Raw genomic sequence first — 20570 nt, 5'->3', positions numbered from 1 at the left:
ATTAGACTTAAGGCCCACTCAAAAGGAAGGAAACCATACCCGGTACTAAAAACCTAGTCAACTTCTCAGAATTAGGGAGGTCAAGGACCTTAGAAAAGAATTGTTTCTCATGTCTCTAGCCAATATACTTTCCTTCTTATTGGTAATTTGCTCCCTTTCCACATTCTTACCAATGAATTATTTATCAATTATTAATTATTAATACATTTATTTCTTAAGAGTAGAAAGTATATTTTTCATAAAATACTTCTGTATGAACTTTGTAAGAGACATGGATGAACTATACAAAGTTGTCTAATAATTTGCTGTCAAATTACTGATCTTTTTACTAAAGTTGACTTCTTTAAAAATTACAAAGGAGAATATAGCCCACAATCAGTTAGGTTGCCAGGGAGATTCATTAGAAATGAAGCAAATAAGCCAGGCGGTGGTGGCACATGCCTTTAATCCCAGCACTCGGGAGGCAGAGGCAGGCGGATCTCTGTGAGTTCGAGACCAGCCTGGTCTACAAGAGCTAGTTTCAGGACAGGCTCCAAAAACCACAGAGAAACCCTGTCTCGAAAAACCAAAAAAAAAAATAAATAAATAAATAAATAAAATAAAATAAAAAGAAATGAAGCAAATAACAAATAAAACAAAAGGGGGAATAAATAAAAACTGGAGATGGTATCTATCCCAATATATGAGCAAAATAAAACAAAAGTGCTTAAGAAAACAAGGAAGCAAGAGTCTTTCAAAAATTTAATGTTCCCAGTGCAATCAATTTATAAGGAGATAACTCAGCCTGTAGGAAAGCCTTTCATTCCTCTATTTATTCAGTTGGTTACTTCTTATTCACAGCTTGACATAATCTGCAATTAACTGGTAGCAAGGGCTCTTCCTAGTGTCTGTGAGGGGTTACCTTAATTGTGTTAATTACTATATGAGGACTGGTCCAATGCGGTTAACACAATCCTCTGAACTTGGGTTCTAATGTTTTGAATTATTATAACAAAATCCATCATTATTTATAATTTCTATAGGCTAATAGATCATTTAAAAAAGAAAGACCCTAAAAACAGGTTCAACTTCCTTTATCATCAGGAATATTAAATTTACAGTGTTTTGAATCCATCCCACCCAAGTCAGAAAGACTGCAAAGGAAACAGCCTTTGCTAAATGCTGAAAGTGATGTGGAGAAACTGGTACCCTTATACACTGCTGGTGGGAGTGTAAGCTCCCATAGCCACTGTAGAAATCAATGTGAAGGACCTTCAGAAAATAACAACTCGAACTAACATCGTATAATCCAGCTTTACTAACCATGGCTATATGCCTAAAAGAATCTTCAGTCATTATACCAGAGCTTTTCTTAAACATTCATTTTTATTGCTCACTGTTCATAATAGCCAAGTTATGGAATCAACATAGCTATCAATCAATAGGTGAATAAAGAAAATATTTAATACACACACAATAGAATGCCATCAGCTATAAAAAATAAAATGAACATATTTGTAGGTAATTGGGGCAAAGATGATCATGTTAAACAAAAGAAGCTAACTTTAGACAAACACTGTATATTTTCTTTCATATGGATTATAAGTATGAATATACATAAAAGTGTACATTAATAGTGTGTGCCTAAGACATGAGAGTAAAGAGAGACTATAAAGGGGTAAGATGTAAGGAGAATGGTAAAAAGGGAGGGAAACAATGCATGTGACGTGAAATAAGAAAGAAAGGTTATTTAAGGGTAAAGAAAAGAGGCAGAGAGGAAGTACAATGGTGTAGGCATGGACAACAGATTATGGACTTAAATAAATACATATGAAATATGTGTGACTATGTGATGATTAAATCCATTTTTGTTTTTATAATTTTAAGTCAGTAAAAAGGAATGTAAGACTCAGACATTCTATTCTCATGATCAGAATGGGTTTTCCTTAGTCTGTCTTTATTGCTTCTTAATGCCTCTCTGAAGAGGTAATTCTAAAATCACTTTGGATCTGGATAATGTATCAGAGTCCCCCAATCTTCTGGTGATACAGGCTTCTGGCAATGATGAGGCTGCCAAGAGGCTCGAGAACAATTTTATTCTTTAACCAGGAAAGAAACTGACTTCTTTTAGACCTTCTACCTATAGTGTCTAGCGAACTTCTAAATCCAGTTATCATTATTCCCACCTCTCAAAGGGTCACACATTGGCATAATATCAGGGAATGGCCTATCTGGTTTCTTCCAAATGAACGGGGACATTAGGTGTGGCAGTTTGGCTAGCTCTTCCATGGGCTTATAGTAGGGTCAGGGCACTTTAGGCGGATCCAAGGATTGGAACTGACACCTTTAAGAAGGTCTGCTACTCACTAAAGGTGGACGTCCCATCCGCCCCACTCCCCCCCGGACACTGGGACTGTTACAGGATAGGTACAAGGGAAAAGAGGGTGTCCTGGGTGGCACCAGTCAGAAAGGAGAGCAATACTGAGGGAGATCCAATTCCAGAAGCCTATAAAATGTCTGATGCCAAGACCCCCGTTGAAGTCTTCCCATTCGCTTTATGGGAGTTGTTGGTTCTAATAAAGTTTTCTGTGTTTGTTATTTTCTTTTTCTCTCTGTGGCTGGTGTTCCTCTGTTCCCACCAATCTGCAACCTTGTGTATGGGACCGGCACGATCTTTCACTTTCTGGGCTTTGGTACCAGACTTTTTTGGGGTGTGGGGGCTCTATGCCTCAGACCTGTATCTGTTACTTTCCATCAGGGACCCATGGCTTCTGGCTGCAGCTTTCACATGCCGGGCTCAGCTCTCTCACACATGCTGTCAGTGGTCCCCCACTTTTCATCTGTCACATACTCTCTGGGCTGCTTGGGGCTTCTTTCCATGGTGTCTAGATCATTCTCTGTCCCGTGGAATGAGCTCCGCAGCAACCCAGACCACCACTAGCTCAAGTTGTCCATAGCATGTTTATTAAAAGACCTCAGGATAACACCAGGACTTTATTCATATAACTATCAGACCCAGAGAGTAAGTGAAGTCTTTGACTGGTTACTGGGAAAGAGGCGTGAGGGAGGAGAAGGCAAGAATTATTAGCATTTCAAATACCTTGTCTATGGTCAGATATAGATTAAGGGAGATAATTCATAGTGGGTAGGTGTCTGGGCATAATAGTGAGTTGATTTCTCAAAGAAAATTGCAAATAAGTCATTCATTCATTTTCTTTGTTTTTGTTTTACTCATTTTTGATACTGTAGCTAAAGCTGAAGAAAGTCTTGAAAATACTATAAGATACTCCCTGAAATCAGTTTTTGTGATGCAGGCTATTAATTATTTTACCAATCCAGCTAAAGACAACATCGCTCTCAAAAGTTCAAGATATAAAAACCATAATAGCTGAACGCACCTCCCACCCAGGAACCCATGCTCACATGGTGTGAGAAAATCGTTTTAGAACTTTTTGGAACTTACAGTTCCTGTTTTCAATTTTCTTTCTGCACAGCTTAAACACTCTTCTTTCACTTAGACAGGTTTCATAAATGAATAATGAATAAAGGACCCCTGAAGAACAGTGAGTCTACACCAGCAAGTTGCCTCGCTCTGTTGCCAGACCACTAGGAACCCCTCCCCACTCTTCTGGTAAGCACTTCACAAATTTACTGTCACCCTTGGACATAAAACGTAGCAAAATTGATCCCTTTCCTTTCTGCATCAAGGCTATTCATTTCCAGTAGTCCACAACGATGAGCTGACAGCAGGGGTAAGAACCCTTTTCGGCTTCTAGATCTCGGTCTATTCTTCTTCCAATATTTTAAAAATAGAATATCATTATTTTTCAACATTAATTGATTCTTTTGAAGTTGGCCCCCTCCTTAAGGGGCCATGACTGAATTTCAGCTATAATATCTCACTACCTCTTGGTTGTGGACTAAAGAATAACACTTCTACAATAAGATTATGACCAGGGTAGAATAGAAAGTGTTGGGATATCATAGATGAGTTAGGAAACTCCAAGCAAATCATTTAACCTTGGTGTTTTAACCTTTTTATTTATAAGAGGACAGATTTTGTACTGTGTGCACACTGGATCCTTCTAGAAGGAAGGGAGGAAAAAGACTGGTCCCTTTATTTGTCTTCATGTACTGTTAGCATTATTCAACTAAAACTTTCCTTGAGTAAACAAAACAAAACAAACAAACAAGTAAACAAATTAAGTATGGAATTTGGTTTGCCCCACTTACCCTTATTATATATTGAATAATACTTTATTCTAATATTTTTCATATAGGTTTTCATGCTGTTTTAGAAAGTAAGTTTAATTACTGGACAACACTGCATCATGTGATATAATGTATAATCTGTATTGTTTTCTAATTTTTTGTTGCAGCTCAGCCATAATCTATAATCCTTTTTATGTTTCTGTGTTTCATTAAGGTACTTAAATTGGAGCTGAATTTTGGGATAAAATTACCTAGAAATTTAAAAACTTTTATTTTAGCATTATGTCTTTTAACAGAAAAGTTTCCTAAGTTGAGAGTTCCATCATAATACTAGAAGAAAATTCATTTCCATTTTCTTTGGCATTGAGTATTAACTTAAAATAATATTTTGATTTGCAACTGGTAGGTAAAAATATGCATAAAAGTATATGATTTATAACTTATTGACTAATTTCTCTCTGTTTTATGTGTATATACATTTAGATGTCTTTACCAGAGTGAGTTAAACACAAATATCATTGAAAAAATTGATGGTTTTAAATTTATTATTCTATTCGTGTTTCTCTCTTAGGTGTTTCAGCTTGTGGGTATGTACCATAAGAATGCAGTTTCCTAAGGAGACCACAAGAGGTGGATAGCTTGCAGCTGTTGTTACAAGTTTTTGTTGGCTAGCATATGGGTGCTGGGGACCAAATTTTTGTTCTCTGTAGGAGTAGCATGTGCTTTCAATGTTTTACCTCTGAGCACTTACTTTCACTCAATTTTAAAAAAATACAATACTTTGAAGTTTTTAGATGTATACAATGAATTACAATTATCTACAGCCCTACTTATTTACTCCAAGTAATCCATAATCTATGTCACTCCCAATATGTGCACCTTCCAACTTTATGACTTTTTAAAAAAATTCATTGAATCCAGTTAATGCTACCTCTCTGTGTCTGGGTATGGGGATAACTACTGGAGCATGAGCAAACTACCAGGGGTTGTACCTGGAAACAGTCCCTCTGTAAGTGGTGGGGTGTGTGCCACTCCTCACCCATACTGGAAAGGTGTCTGTCTTAATCTTGAGCAGGTGACCACAGTTGCTTTGGTTTAGAAGGGCAATGGCCCTGACATAGCCAGAAGGCACCAAATCACAGCAGACCTCCAAGATCTCTGGTTCTTCAGATATTTTGCCCTTTTTGCCATGATGTTCTCTGAGCTTTAGTGATACAGAGCTATCTGATATAAAACCCAGTTATGGGAAGGGAAATTCTTATTCTTTGTTAGTAGGAACAAAGACTGATGAAGTCACTATCATATCAGTTTGATAGTTCCTCATAAAGTTAGAAATACAGCTACCCTATGACCAAGCTAAACCACTCCTCATCAAATATCAGAAGGATCCTATATCTTATTACTGAACTATTTGTCCTCTCATGTTTTTGCTGTTCTATTCACAATATATGGTGTGGGAGAATTGTCTGTATTCTGTCAATCATGTTTTAAATAAACACTGATTGGCCAGGCAGGAAGTATAGGTGGGTTAACCAGACAGGAAGTAGAGGTGGGGTGATGAGAACAGGAGTATTCTGGGAAACAGGAAGCTCCCTCCACAGTTCTGCCCAGACCACCGAAGAAACAAGATGTGAGCTACCCCTCTGAAAAAGGTACCAAGCCATGTGACTATCATAGATAAGAATAATGGGTTAATATAAGCTACAAGAGCTAATAAGTAGCCTGGGCTAATGGGCCAATCAGTTTTATAGCTTATGGAGATCTCTGTGTGATTTTCTTTGGGGCTTGCCAGCTGTGGGAAACTGAGAAGGACATAAACCCCAACAAGCAGGTGCCTTCTTGTTACAAATATATAGGAAAAGAAATTAGCCTTGAAAAAATGCTAAATAATAAAAATGCTATATATACACACAATGGAACTTTATTCAGATGTAAAGAAAAAATAATAAAAATTTTCAAGTAAACACATGGAACTGGAAAAATTTCTGAGGGAGCCATCCTACACACAGAAAGACAAATGTTACCTGTTCTTTCTCATATGTGAATCCTCACTTCAGATCCTTTTAGTTGTGATTTTATCTTTGAATACCAATAGAAGCCATGAATGTGTGAGGGAGAAAGATATTAAGGGAAAGGAATAGAACACAGAGGGTATGGAGAAGGAAGGGGATTAATAGTTTAAACGTTGAGGGGGATGGGACAATAATCAGAAGAGGTGTTGGTAGAGGGTAACAGCAAGGATGTTTCTAAAGGCATATGGAAACCTACTGTTTTATAAGTTCGCTAAAGTATAATAATAATGATAGTAATAATGATGATAATAATAAGTTTTAATGGAAGTACTCTAAACAGGGAGATGTGCTGCATTCAGATACCATATGCTATTAAGCAGAAATCTCATTACCAATTCTAAGGATGTCTCACTTTTAGTTGTGGGTCAGGGTGGTCCCAAAGACTAACAAATCAGTATAGGCTGTAGAATTTGTTATCTGTCATAAAGCACTATGAACCCCAAACAATTTGGGGAGGAAGAGGTTTATTTAATTGATTGTGTAGATTATAGTCTATCCCCTGGGAAAGTCAGGGCAAGAACTCAGACAGGAACCTGAAGGCAGGAACTGATGTAGAGACAATGGAGGAGCATTGCTTATTGAACTGATTTTCATTATTTGTTCATCTTGCCTTCATTTAGCACCACCAGCCCAGGGATAACATCACACACAGTAAGCTATGCAAGCCTATATCAATCATCAACCAAAAAAAAAATTATCATAGGCTTGCCCACAAGCCATTCTGGTGGGGACATTTTCTCAACTGATGTTTTCTCTTCCAAAATGACTCTAGTTGAAGTTGACATAAAAGTAGCCAGGATATGAAGCAAGGTCTTCTTTTTCTTTGCCAAATTCCTTTAGTTTTCTATTTTGCCTCAACTACTACCCTTGTATGCATTAGTACTTGATACTAAGGGTTGATTATGGTAGAATTTCCACTTTGAAGGTTCTTCATGCTCAATATTTTTGTAAATTCTGCCTAGGCAGAGATGAAAAATACTGACTTGCCTGATCTAAGGGGAACAAGAGAAGTTCTGAGCTTGGATATCAGAAAATCAATATTCACTGGGACTCTAAAATTAATTTAGATAAGTAAATCTTAGAAAACTTAAGCATACATTGCCCAAGTGTTCTTATCTATATACAGATGTAGCATTCAACTATGTAGGTTCCCTTGCCTACAGTCAAAATATCAAAGATTATCTGATTTCCCTGAATGGTTGTTCTTATTATTTAACCTATACATTTAAAATTTATATCCTTTGGACTCTGCTGCAGGAAGTCACAATGTCTTTTCCTCCTGTTTGAAGAGAACTACTAAGTCTTTTTGAAGTCTTCAGGTATAACTGGCCTTAGTCTTAGGTTGTTCTGGGGACAATCCTCATATTTCCCCTCAGATATCATTATGAAAAAGGCAGTGACAGCAGTGAACACCTACACAGATTAAATTTTTGACTTAGGCTACAGAAAAGAATTTCCAGGTGAGTCACTATAAAGCAAAGTTGTAATTTAATAAGACATGTTCTTAATATAGATTCAGTCATGGGAATCAAGAGAAGGGGAAAACAGGGCAATATGATAAAGAACTGTTTTTTTTTTTATATCTTAGGGTGGGTGTGGACTTCCTAAGAGATGTCTCCATACTGTCAATTCTTATGGTGATGACCAAACATGGGTTATACCCTGAAAAGAAAGAATATATGTTCAAATGCAATTTGAAAAATTGATTTGTAAAAAATCAATAGGTCTATGCCATTACCTTTTAAATTTCTTTTTTAATAATTTTTTTATTGATTTTTATTGAGCTCTACATTTTTCTCTGCTCTCCTCCCTGCCTCTCCCCTCCCCTTCAACCGTCTCCCAAGGTCTTCTATACCTGAATGAAAGGAAGATTTTTTTCAGTGTCTCCTATTAATTATAAATATAATTTTGAAATCAATTTTAGTTTTATTGATATACTTGGAAATTTAGAATTACCTTTTGTTTCATTTTAGTTGTGCATTTTACTGAAAACTGACACACACACACACACACACACACACACACACACATATATATATATGTATCTACACAAATATAGTCTTTTGGTTAAATATGACTAGCTCTCAATAATCAAAATTCTAGAAGGCTACTTTGTCATCCCTTTAAAGAAGGTAAAGTTCTCATACAAACTTGCAACCCATGAAGCTAGCAGCTAGACATAATCACAATAACTTTATTTGGATGATTTAGGTGCTTCATTACTTTAGTACTCTAGCAACAAAGAACATGTAGAATGAAGGGAAATGAAGCATCACTTAAACAGTAGAGTGTTCATGTTCTTACCTATAGGGAAAACAAATCTCTGAGTCAGGACAATGATGCACTTAAAAACAAATAAGCAAGGGTTACGGAAGCAATGCCTGGTGAGAGAGATCATTGTTGTTATTTTCCCATGATACTTAGTATCAAACCAAGGATTAGTCAAACATTTGTCGACGTCTCTACAAATAGGTTGTGTTCCCAGCTTTAGATTAAAATATTTCTAATAAACGATAAATCTAGAATAGCATATGTTGATACCATTTAGCTTCAGAGATAATACCATTAGCAAGTGTTTAATGTAATATACAAGCTGATGGGTAAAAGCATACTATTTAATGATTTTTATCTATTTATATAGGCTAGTACAGATACCTGTAGATTGTAGCTCTGTCTCCTTAGAAGGCCTAGGAAGCAATAAAAGCCTAGAACTGAAAAGAATATCAGCGATGGAATTTTACAATATCATTGTTCATTAAGAATAACTGGTCCTCTGAAATGACTGACTCTAGTGTCGAAGTGAGAACATCATAAGACAAGTCTGTCATACGTTTTAGAACTAATAATAAGGGAAGAAGTTAAATAAACAATGAACACAGTTAGAGAAATATAGAGGCCAAGTAATAGAACTCACAAAGCCCAATGAGAATATGACAAATTAAGTATATAAAAACATAGAGATAAAATTCCTCATGCAGAACCATTCTGAAATATGTAGCTATACCCATCCAGAAAAATGCATCATAATCCTTAACTGTTTAAATGTATGTACATTTAGCAGCTTTCTTCCAAAGAATATTGTATTGAAAGCGGAACAAAAACTTGTAGTTGTGAAGCCTCAAAACCCAATGAAACTAGAAAGGTTATATTGAGTGAGGTGACCCAGAACTAGAACAACAAACGCCACAAGGTCTTTTGCTTGTGGCTCTCAGCACCAAACCCTCAGAGTAAATGCAGAAACCAGGAAAGTAAAGGGACCATGGAAAGGAGCTAGAGATAAAAATACTTGAGTTCAAGTGATAATAAGGAGTAAATGGGAATGATTGGGAGAGTGGGAGATGAGTCAATACAGAAGGAATGAGAGGGAGAATGGACAAAAAATACCAAATGATGCTTCATCAAGCCTCAAAGACTCATATTGTTTAATTACTATGGATTGTAAAGTATGGTTAAATTAGTCTTTCTGAAGAAAGAATCATTAACTGGATAGTTAATACCAAATGAAAACATATACATGTGAAAACATTATGCAAACTGGGCAAACTATATTTAGAGATGAATGTGTAGGTGTAGATATGCATATTTGTGTAAATATGTATGTGATTATATTAAAGATTCATAAAAAAGCAGGCCTTGAATTTATAAAAGAATAATGGAGATACACATGATTTGGTGGAGGGAAAGGAAAGAGAGGAATGATGTTAGTAAACAAAGAAAAAAACTGAATGATTATTTTTAAGAAGAAGAATATTCAGGATAATGTAATACTAACACTCAAATATTATTGTGTTGAAATAAACCCTTTTATTTCCTAGTTCCATGTTAGCACAGGAAACTTTCCCTCACTCCTTTTCAGATTAAGAAATATGTTACACAAAAGAATGGAGGAAGGAGCTTTTTTTTAAAATTTTCCTTTAGTCAGAAAAGTTTTTTTTTAACTTTTTTTTTATTGAGAAAAGGAGAAAAAAAAACAAGTTTCCACCTCCTCCCAGCCTCCCATTTCCCTCCCCCTCCTCTCACCCTTCTCCCCCTCCTCCCACCCTTTTCCCCCTCCCCCTACTCCTCTCCCCCTCCCTCTCCAGTCCAAAGAGCAGTCAGGGTTCCCTGCCCTGTGGTAAGTCCTAGGTCCTCCCCCCTCCGTCCATTTCTAGGAAGGTGAACATCCAAACTGGCTAGGCTCCTACAAAGCCAGCACATTACGTAGGTTCAAAACCCCGTGCCATTGTCCTTGGCTTCTCATCAGCCCTCATTGTTCGCCATGCTCAGAGAGTCCAGTTTTATCCCATGCTTTTTCAGTCACAGTCCAGCTGGCCTTGGTGAGCTCCCAATAGATCAGCTCCACTGTCTTAGTGGGTGGGTGCACCCCTCATGGTCCCGACTTCTTTGCTCATGTTCTCCCTCCTTCTGCTCCTCATTGGGACCTTGGGAGCTCAGTCCAGTGCTCCAGTGTGGGTCCCTGTCTCTATCTCCATCCATCACCAGATGAAAGTTCTATGATGAAAAGTTTTAAAAAGAGAGTCGTTTAAGAGGGTTTGGGAGGAATGTGAGGAGAAAACATAGGAGGAGTTGAAGGGAGAACAGGAAATGGGAAAAGTAATGTAGTTATATTTTAATTTAAAATTTTTGATAAAATACTCTAGGCAAGTAAACATTTGGGATAAATCATGATATTATGGTTTATAGTATGTATCCTTGGCATGATGTGTTTGAATCATATTTGATATCTTTTGCTTTTAAGTTCCCAATCTACAATCTGAGTCTACTAATAAAACATATAAACTAACTATAATCAAATAACATTATACAAAATATTTGTCATATTTGTCTTAAAATTTAATATGACCAATAACTAAGAATAAGTGGGGAGGGGGAAGGAATAAAGAAGCAACTAAGAATACAGCACAGCTCAGTGTATTGTGGTATAGTGGATGGCATCTGAGTAAGAGTAAGAACAGGGAAAAACCAAGGAACTCTGATATATACATATATGCGTGAATATTAATCTATTAAATATCAATGTGAATTGAGGTATATATATGCTTCTCTTTTTTTCTAAAATAATACTTTCTCAATCAACAAGTTTTGAAAATTTAAATTTATCCATAAGATCTGTTTTAACATTCAGTATCCTAATTTCAAGTCATGACTAGAATCATACATCCCCTGCATTATGTCTTTCTTATAATTTTTAGTAATTATCCCGTAAGTCTGAAGTCTGGATTGAAACATGTGCACATGCACACACACAGAGACACACAGACAAACACACACACACACACACACACACACACACACACACACACACACATGCACACATTACCTTAAGGTGTTTTAAAATTATAGCTATTGCATCTTCTCTCATTTTTATCTTTTGAACTTTTCTCCTTTGCCTATGACATTTCCTAGAGCATCCTACATTTTTTAGACAAATTTTTGTCTTGTTAAAGTCAGTTTGCCATGATTCTGTCAGGACTTGATTTTAGAGATTTCCCTAATGTTGTTTTCCATCTCTTCACTTCTCATTGCTAACTTTGCCCTTAGCAGGTACATTGTTGTCATTAACTAAAAGCAAACAAGGTGTCACTCACTGCTGTTTCCTATAATTACTTCTTGTCTAACCCGAGCTTGTTTTTGCATTCAAGCTATGCCCAGAGAGGCAGCTTTTTGTTACTTTTAAACTTCTCTGTCAAATATAATTTGCAGCCTGTCAACTTGTTCAGATGGTTGATATTTATCCAAACGAAATATCCTATGTATTCTTTTATCAAAATTTCAAGAGACATATATGGCAAGCACAAACAGGATAAATTCCCTGTGACTGTGAGATTGATGTTTGATAACTACATAAGAGAAAATAGACAATAAATAGTAATTATACTTTGTGGAAACTCTTAGAATAAAAGACTGTGAAAGTGTTTATTAAGACCCACCAAAAGAGCTTGCTGTGAAGACATACAAGAGTGATTGCCTAGGTAAAGCTTGTCACAGAAAATGAGTCCTATAAAACTAAAGGGTGATGGACACAGACACAGACACAAGAGAAAGGAGTGAGCTGAAACCAGGATGAACTTAGTGATGAGAATCTGAAATGCCTCTTCCTGGGTATCATTAGTAAGATGAAAGGTTGGATGTGATTGAGGTCAGAGCAGAGACAAGAAAATGATGATGTTTTTCTGTTATTCTACGGAGTTGAACTATGCCTGGGACTTAATAGTAGCATGTTTATGTTTTCACAAGATTTTTTTCTGGGGATAATCAGGAGACAAGGTTGAAAGGGGCATAATTAAGGTCAGGCAGAACATAGCTGTTACTGCTAAGATTTAGTTGAAAATTTGCAAGATAATGAATTGAGACCACAGAAATATGAAAGAATGGGGGTGTATGTTAACTACAGGTCTACCCATGTCCATCAAAATCAGCACTTCTTAAAAATTTAAAATAAATAGACAAAATATAATTATGAACTTTAGGAATTTAGAGATAGTCTGTATAGTGGGTAAAATAGATAACTATATTGGTTATAGCCATGACACATCCAGAAACAATTTTGAAGACAAAAAAATAATCTTATAGTGATGACATCTGGTTAGGTACTTTCAGGAAAAAAATCAAATTTTATATCCTCTGTTATGTTCAACAAAGTGCTTTTATCTTAGTGTTTGTGAATTTGCAGGTCATGATCATTTACCTGCATTATTTCATTATCATCCTTTCAGCTTAACATGTGATGTTTTTCTGTTTTCTGTATGATCTCTCTTTCTGCCTCTTTGTTCTTCTTGCCCACACACATTTACTACGTGCTATATTGTCTGTCTTGAATACACCTGGCCAGGATGAAGCCTGTTCCACCAGCTTTCAATCTGCCTAAACAGTGGAGAAAGAGCTGGACAATTTGTTCAAATCTGTCTCAATTGTTGAGATACCTTTCCAGTTATGGTAATTGCCAGTATCTGAAAATTTAAACCAACAGAATTATATCAATGCCTAAGTTCATTTGTACTACCACACTCTGATGCTCATATGCATATTCAACAAAAGGCCAAATTCACAGGGGGAGATCCCCAAAGAATATTTTCCTACATTTAAGGGACAAGAGGGTTCAATATAGCCTTTGCATATTCACCGGTCACATTCAGAGTCTTATGAAGCTAAGTCCTTAGGTTTGTAAGAATCTTCATTAAAAAAAGATCTCTACTAGACAGAGACCCACATTGGAGCACTGGACTGAGCTCCCAAGGTCCAAATGAGGAGCAGAAGGCGGGAGAACATGAGCAAGGAAGTCAGGACTGCGATTGATGCACCCACCCACTGAGACAGTGGGGCTGATCTGTTGGGAGCTCACCAAGGCCAGCTTGACTGGTGCTGAAAAACCATGGGATAAAACTGGACTCTCTGAACATGGCAGACCCTGACTGCTCTTTGGACTGGAGAGGGAGAGGGAGAGAAATGGGGGGAGGGGGAGAAGAGTGGGGGGAGGGAAATGGGAGGCGGGGAGGAAGTGGAAATTTTTTCAATAAAATTTATGTATATATAAAATCTCTACTTGCACAAGATGTATTTTGAATTCATATATTCCTATTATCTTTGTGCCTTAGTTACCTGACTCACTCCATAGTTTTTCTGTTTCGCAGATGGTCTTCACTATCCTTTCCAATTGTATCTGAGTTATAGTTAATTCATGGTGGGTAGACTATCTAGACAGAGTTAATTGAAGAGGGACTGACTGCTCAGATATAATTAAGAAGGATAGTGAAGACCATCTGTGAAACAGAAAATCAAAATAAAGAATATGAGACAAAAATCCATTGAGTTTGGATTGTGTGTAGCATAGTTAATAAAAACTCAGCCAGAGAAATTCAACCTAAAATTCAGAAAGCAAAGCAGCCAGCCACTGGCTCTTACCTTGACCTCAGGAAAAAATGGCAATCCTGCTTCCAGGAATCTCAGAATGAGACTGACTCAGAGCTGTCTCTTCCAGTTTTATAATCCTATATAGTTCTGGGATTAAAGGCATGCATCACTGAAATTAAAGGGATTAAAGGAGTGCATCACTGGAATTAAAGGTATGCACCACCCGGTTTCTATAGCAACTAGTTTGGCTACTGGGTTTAAAGACTGCCTGGTCTATAAGGCTGGCCAGTGGGGCTTGTTTGACTTTCTGATCTTGAGGCAAGTTTTATTTATTAAAATACAATTGAGATGCCACTACAGTTGTGTTGGCCATAGAGCCCAGTGTTAGGTATGGTTCATATACCTAGTGAAACTCCATTAGATAAGACTGATTTCCATTTGCAAATATTTGTTAATTAAAATATTTCTTGGCAAGGGTTGGGGGATCATGTCTTGTTTGAAAATGTGCAGGACTTGTGCATGCTGCCACAGTTTCTGTGAGTGCATCAGATCTGTTGGGTCTGGGAGACATGTTTTGCTTGGTGTCATCCATCTGCTCTGGCTCTGGCAATTATTCTGACTCATTTGCATATCTCCCTGAGTCCAGAGGGTAGGGGTTTGATGATGACTTTTTATTTAGGATAGAGTGTTCCAGAGTCTACCACTTTCTGCACATTGACCAGTTGGGGAATCTCTAATAGTTCCCATCTACTGCAAGAGGAAGCTTCTCTGATGATGGCTGAATGAGAAAGTATCTCATTAGAATGCTATTTATTTGCTGTTTTTCTATAGCAGAACAATAGTCTTTGGATTTCTCCTAGGTCTATGGTCTATTTAGTCTCAAGTTCTTGGCCACCTGAGCAGTGTCAGGCATCTCAAAGACTGGCCTTAATCCAATTAGATAGTATTTGGTTATTCCCACAACACTTGTGCTACTATTGCACCAGTGCATCTTGCAGCTGGGTTACCTTCACAGGGTTAGTGGTTAGTTTTTTCCAACAGTAGTATGAAGAGTATTGTATCATGCCAGAAACACTGATTAGTAGAGGTGAAGACTCTAGTTAGGCATCAGCTTGACTTTTCTATGCCAAATGAGATATTCCAGTATTGCCTTTAGCAATACAACATTGATACTAAGTTATGGAAAGCAATTCATAGTCTTGGCAATAGCTTGAGTTGTTTTCAGATTTCCATGGTGGCACTTCGGACAGCAGCTCAATTAGATGTGAACCATTCCTAGTACTGAAGGTTTCATTTAGTGTCTGAAAATGTCTCACTGGGGCATTGTCTGCCTGGTCATTTGGTGACTCCATTCAGATTTCTTTCTTATATGTCTATAAATTAAGAATCTACAAGAGTATATTTCTCTGTGACCCCTCAAATGGCTCTTAGTGTTAGTTGTTGACTCACATAACCTGTCCCTTACCTCCCTCTTCCACCCTATCCCAATTTCATCTTCCTGGTCTAGTCTGCCCACAGTGTCTTCATAACTTTATGTTTTACCTCCCCTTTTTTGAGAGAGTTTCTCTATCCCCTAGTCCCATTTTGACCTTGCAGCAAGCCTGAGAGAGACAGGAATGAAAGGGCCAGGGGTTCACTGGCTTTCATGAGTTGGAATCTCTAGTGAATGGAGTTGATGTGCAAAGAGGCAAATAACCGTTTCAGGGCTGGGAAAGACTGGAGCGATCACAGAGGAGAACAGGAAGGAAAGTGAAAATCCAGCATAGTCTGATGTGGGAGTGTCATATAGCAATCTGTTGATTTCATTGCTTAATTAATAAAGAAACTACTTGGCCTGATAGGTTAGAACATAGGTGGGTGGAGTAAACAGAACAGAATGCTGGGAAGAAGGGAAGTTAGGCAAACGCCATACCTCTCCTCTCTGAACCAGACGTGATAAAGCTCCAACCCAACATGGACATAGGCTAGAATCTTTTTGGTAAGTCACCATCTTGTGGTGCTACACACATTAATAAAAATGGGCCAAGCAGTGTTTAAAAGAATACAGTTTTTGTGTAATTATTTTGGGGCATAAGCTAGCCAGGCAACTGGGACCCGGGTGGCAGGAACATAGCCCACTGCTCCCCACTACAGAATGGCACCCAGACGTGGATAGCTGAATCCACAGATAACCTGAAAAAGCTTGGGAAAGAATAGAGTAAAGCATGTTTTCTTGGTAGCAACATTTTTTTTTCGGGTCTGCTCTGCTTGCCAGAGGCAAGCAAGTGCTCTCATCGAAGAGAGGCTTCCTGACTCAGCTTTAGCTGCAAAACCCTGCAGCTCATTAAGAGGTCCTACCACGAAACACTTAAATGGTGTTGATAAAAGCTGACTGCATGCTTGTTTGTTTTCAGCTGTAGCAGGAAAAAAGTTGTGCTGTTTTATTTAAAATGCTGGCTTTCTGGTCTGTCCTGCCAGGGCAAACTGACTCTTTCAGGTAGTCAGTCCAAATGAGTGTGATCTGTGAGCAGAATGCTGCAACTTGCTTGCTTGGGGACTTTGAACCACCACAGAGTTGTGGCGATAAAAATGGCCCCATGAGTACCTCTGCCACAAGGCTGGAAAGGAATGGGCTGGATCTAGCTGGCAAAGCCACGGCTTTAATCCTACCCATATTGCTCAGTAATTTAAAGGCTCATGTGGTTAGAAAAAGAAAGAGAGATACAGTAAAGAGAGATTCAAAAACACAGAAAATGTTTAAATGATTTACAGTATGTTAAAAATATATTCAGGCAAAAAGTTAAAGTTCTTAAAGTAAAGAAAGAAAGAGTGGTAGTACACACCTTTAATCCCAACACTTGGGAGGCAGAGTTAGATTGACCTCTCTGTTACCTAAAGGTATGGCATGACACACCTTTAACCCCAGTGCCTGGGAGGCAGAGACAGACAGATCTCTGTGAGTTCAAGGTCTGGTAGCATACACCTTTAATCCCAGGACTGGGGAGGCAGAGACAGATGGATCTCTGAGAGTTCAAGGACAGCCTGGTCTACAGAGTTACTCCAGGACAAAGATATATAGAGAACGTGTCTCAAAAAAGTAAAAGTAAAAATAAAAGAAATAGAGGTTAAAACAAAGCCACACAAAGATGGGAAACACAGAGAATCTTGATACTGTATGCTGTTCTACTCTCTTTGATTTGTGTGAATGCTGAGGAAGGAGCAACAGCTGCTAAAAGATATTTGTTTATAAATGCTACTGAACTAATCCAAGATTTTGAAAAATACCTTGACTTCAGAATTTGGATCTAAGGTGCTTTGGAAAAGTCCTTCTTTTGTTTTCACAGAGGATGAGACCCTGTGGATTGCTTCTATCCCAATATGGTATGATAGACCACACCCTCCTGAAAGGTTGCTGTGAATACCCTCAAAAATTACTTCACTCAACTGCAGACTGAGATTAATCTAGCACACAGGTTATACCATGAAAGACATGAATAACGGCGCCCCCATACATCAGGAAGCAGTTTGGAGAGAAATAACTACGTCCATATTCCCAAATATTTCTTATAAATGTTCTTTTACATTTAAAGGGGGATATGATATAGATATGAATAATTTACATTGATATAAATTTTGCTTAGTTAATATAAATTTAAGGTCAATTTTGTTATATGTATATATATGTATATGTATTTCTAATATTGATTAAGGTACTGTGATTGTGTAGTTTATTTAAAAATGTAAGGTATATAGGTTGTTAATGGATAATCATCAATAGTCAAGCTTGTAGTCATGTTAGTTAGATTTTCTAGATGTGCATAGATATATTTTAGATAGACATTCTTCATATCTTTCAAAGACTACAGAATATGACATTTAATGTTTTAATAACTTAGGACTTTTCATGACAATGAGACACTCCGCTCCTGGCAGCACCAATCTACTTCAAGAAAAAGATGGGCATCAAAGAGGCTCCTTATGGAGTTTGATAGCCATTTGGGCAAGAAACTGCTCTTGCCTGGACTGTTGCATAAACTGGACAGAGAGAACCCTCAGAGAGAGGACTACTGAACTTGCCTAAGGTGAGATGATCTTTCGGAGTTCCTGATTCATGAAAGAGTCTGCGAGATATTCTACAGGATACAACAGATAGTGACTGAACTGCCTTTGAAATTTCCTGCTTCTTGGAAATGTCTGCTGGAAACTATGGGCCTGAAGGCCAAAGATGGATGCCCCAGAAGTACTTGGGTGACTGCCCAGGCAGCGAGATGCCTCTGTCACTTCTAGAGTTTTGGAAGTTTCTTACTTCTTGTTTACTTAGGTAATATTATATCCTTCTGGAGTCTTTGATGGAATTGAAGAATGGTTAGTTATAGTTATAGTTTTATTTTGTTATGGTAAAAGATAAAATAGATATAAATATTGTAACTGTAATTCTTACTTGATAACTGTTTTCTTATATGTAATTTTGCTATGTTAAAGTTAAAGCCTTCTTTTTTTGTTTAAACAGAAAAAGGGGAAATGATGTGGGAGTGTCATATATCAATCTGTTGATTTCATTGGTTAATTAATAAAGAAACTGCTTGGCCTGATAGGTTAGAACATAGGTGGGTGGAGTAAACAGAACAGAATGCTGGGAAGAAGGGAAGTTAGGCAGATGCCATACCTCTCCTCTCTGAGCCAGATGTGATGAAGCTCTGACCCAAGATGGACGTAGGCTAGAATCTTCCTGGTAAATCCCATCTTGTGGTGCTACACACATTAATAGAAATGGGCTAAGCAGTGCTTAAAAGAATACAGTTTCCATGTAATTATTTTGGGGCATAAGCTAGCCAGGCAGCTGGGAGCTGGGTGATAGGAACGCAGCCTCTGCTCCTTCTACAAGAGTCCAGGTCCAGTGTAGCCACTGGGTTCCCAGGCAGATAGTGTCTCTAGGAATAGGCGGCTCATGCAAAGGAATGGGAATGGGATAGAAGGGAGGGCTTTGAGGGCCCACAGGATCGGGGAGAGCTGAGTTTGCAACCAGGTTCTGTAAAGTTCCCAAAGAGTGGAGGATAGGTGGAACGATGGGATCTCTTTTTCTTTAAATGTTGTTGTGGTTATTGTGTGTATGCCTGTTGAATTTAGAATCGCATAAAGAATTTTTCAAGAATTCAACAAGAATAAGTAAAAGTGGAAAATATTGCTCATAAAAATTATATTGTCAGAATTTACTTTAAAAGTATAAATGATGACCAAACCCAAAGGCCTTTCTATGTTAAAAAAATGTGTGATTGCACACAGTTTAAACTTATCACACATATACATATTCCCAAATATTTAAATGCAACTTGCTCAGTTTTTGCACGATGTTGCTTGTATGTTTATGTTTTCAAGGTTGGACACTTAGTATTATTAGACAACCATTTGGTGTGTTATTCCACAGAGAAGATTATTTCTCCCACTCTCAGAATTCCTGTAGGTTTTATCTAGGATTGAGGACCCATAAACTTTATTTCTTCCACTATTGCACACCTATTTGTGCTATCCTTGTTCTGATCATGTTTAGGTAGCCGTGTTGATGTGACTTGGTAGGTGTAGTTTTTCTGATATTTCTGAGACACACAATTTCATAGCAAAATTTCTGTTTCTCTAACTCTTCCACTCTGTCTATTCCCTCTTCTTAGATTTCCTGAGACTTAGGTGCAGGAGCTGTACTGCAGATGTATCTGTTGAGACTGGGTTCTACCACTCTGCATTTGGATCTGTTGTGGCTTTCTGTAGTGGTCTTTTTCTGTCGCAAATAATGTTTCCCCAATGAGGGGTGAGAACTACACTTATCTGTAGGTATAATGATAAGCCTTCGGAACATCTTAGGGCTTATTATACTGGGTTAGTAAAGTGGTGAATGTAGGTTCTCTGCCAAGATCCCTGACTTCTCTAACCCTGTATAGTCAGCTGTGCTTCCAGTACCAGTCATGATTTTCCTCTTGTTAGTGTGTCTTAAGTCAAATTAGAGGGCTGTTGTTTATCTCCAAGTATGCATGTACCTATTGCATCCTTAGGGTTATCATGCCATGCTGGTCGTTATTGGAGTTCATAGACATCATAACTGGGTGGACTATTGGTTCCTCTCCCTTAGAAGCTTGCATGGTGCCTTCTGTTAACATGAAGGCTAGTCTTCAATGAGGGAGCTTTCAGGTAGAATCTGGGTCAGTTCTTTAGGTTGTCTCTTGTTAGCTGTATGAGAATGAACACGTTGTTTAAACTTCCCATGTATTGTCATTATCTACGGACTAGGAAAAGTTATGGTATCTTTGCTATAAGGTTGTTATAAATATAGAGTGAAACCATCAAATGTCAACGACTTAACACAGAAATGACACTTGCATGTGCTTTTTTAAGAATTATATACAATTAATGATAAGAGGGATTCTTATAAAGGATTCCTCTCATCTTGGGATAGTAACAGTCACTACCACAGTTTTTGGAGGTAAA

This window comes from Microtus oregoni, unplaced genomic scaffold, assembly GCF_018167655.1.
Source record: "Microtus oregoni isolate MIOR12 unplaced genomic scaffold, Mior012 000038F_ref0000394, whole genome shotgun sequence".
Taxonomy (NCBI): domain Eukaryota; kingdom Metazoa; phylum Chordata; class Mammalia; order Rodentia; family Cricetidae; genus Microtus; species Microtus oregoni.
Note: the sequence above shows the minus strand (reverse complement) of the source record.